Raw genomic sequence first — 1404 nt, forward strand, 5'->3', positions numbered from 1 at the left:
CTTCAGAAAAAAAAAAACAAAAACAAAAAAACAAAAAAAACAGGCCTCCCAAGGATATTTACTAACCTTCTGAGCCTGTTTCCTTATGTGTAATATGGGGATATTCCTACCTTTATTCTTTTTTCTAGTTGTTTTATTTTGGTTTTTGGTTTTGTTTTTCAAGACAAACAGTTTTGTGTGTGTGTGTGTGTGTGTGTGTGTGTAGAGCTCTGGCTGTCCTTGAACTCACTTTATAGATTAGGCTGCCCTCAAACTCAGAGATCCTCTTGCCTCTGCCTCCCAAGTGCTTGGGTTAAAGGCATGTGCCACCACCACCCAGCCTGCAAATTTGTGGTAAGAATGATGTGAGAAGTAGGTAAAGTGGCCTAAGGAGTGCTAGGTCTTTTCATATGTGTTCTGTAAGGAGGGTTGGCATGTACAGGGAGAATTGAGAGTCCAGGCTTAACTGAATGCAAAAAATGCATTTGGGTTCAAAATTTTGCTTGTTTTGTTTTTGTTTCTGGCTTGTTAGGTTTTAATTTGAACTTTTGAAAAATTGATGCATAAAAATATTGAAATTCTACATATTGGGACTGGAAAGATGGCTGCTTTTGCAGAAGACCCAAATTTGATCCAAGCACCCACATTGGGCAGCTCACTACTGGCTGTAACTGTAGCTCCAGGGGATCCAACATTCTTTTCTGGCCTCTATGTGTACTTAGGTAGAACACATGCATACACTTAGTTAAAACTAAAAAATAATCTCAAAAAATAAATTACTTGTATTTATAGGATACCATGTGATGTTTCTAAAACATAACTACATTGTGTGAGCCAGTTTATATTCTGAAACATTTTTTATTGTAAAAACATTCAAAATCTTTTCATAAAGCTTTTTAAAGTGTATAGTACATAATTTAATTGTATCTAGTCATCCTTCTCTGCAATAATACACAAGTATGTCCTGCTTCTGTCTAGCTTTAACTTAGTATTCATTAATCAATCTTTTTGTGAATCTCTCTTTCCCCTTGTGCTCCCCTGCTTCTAGGAACCAACTTTTTACTTTAAATATCAAAGAAATCAACTTTTTTTTTTTTTTTTTGAGACAGGGTTTCTCTGTGTAGCCCTGGCTGTCCTGAAACTCACTCTGTAGACCAGGCTGGCCTCGAACTAAGAGATCTGCCTGCCTCTGCCTCCCAAGTGCTGGGATTAAAGGCGTGCGCCACCACCGCCCGGCAAATGAACTTTTTTATATTCCACATTGGACTGAGATCACATGGCACTGGTCTTCCTGTGCCTGGGTTATTTCACTAACCAGTTCCATCTGTGTTGTCACAAATAATAGGATTTTATCCTTTTTAATGGCTGAATAGCATTCCAGTGTGTATATTATATATTACTTTTTTTAGTTGATAAACATCTTAG

General features: G+C 37.3%; 1 protein-coding gene across 7 annotated transcripts in view; it reads left to right on the forward strand.

The window, feature by feature from the left end:
• Kdm5c (lysine demethylase 5C) overlaps window positions 1-1404 on the forward strand; it is a 45598-nt gene that overhangs the window by 15734 nt on the left and 28460 nt on the right. The window lies entirely within an intron of this gene.

This window comes from Mus pahari, chromosome X (assembly GCF_900095145.1).
Source record: "Mus pahari chromosome X, PAHARI_EIJ_v1.1, whole genome shotgun sequence".
Classification (NCBI taxonomy): Eukaryota; Metazoa; Chordata; class Mammalia; order Rodentia; family Muridae; genus Mus; species Mus pahari.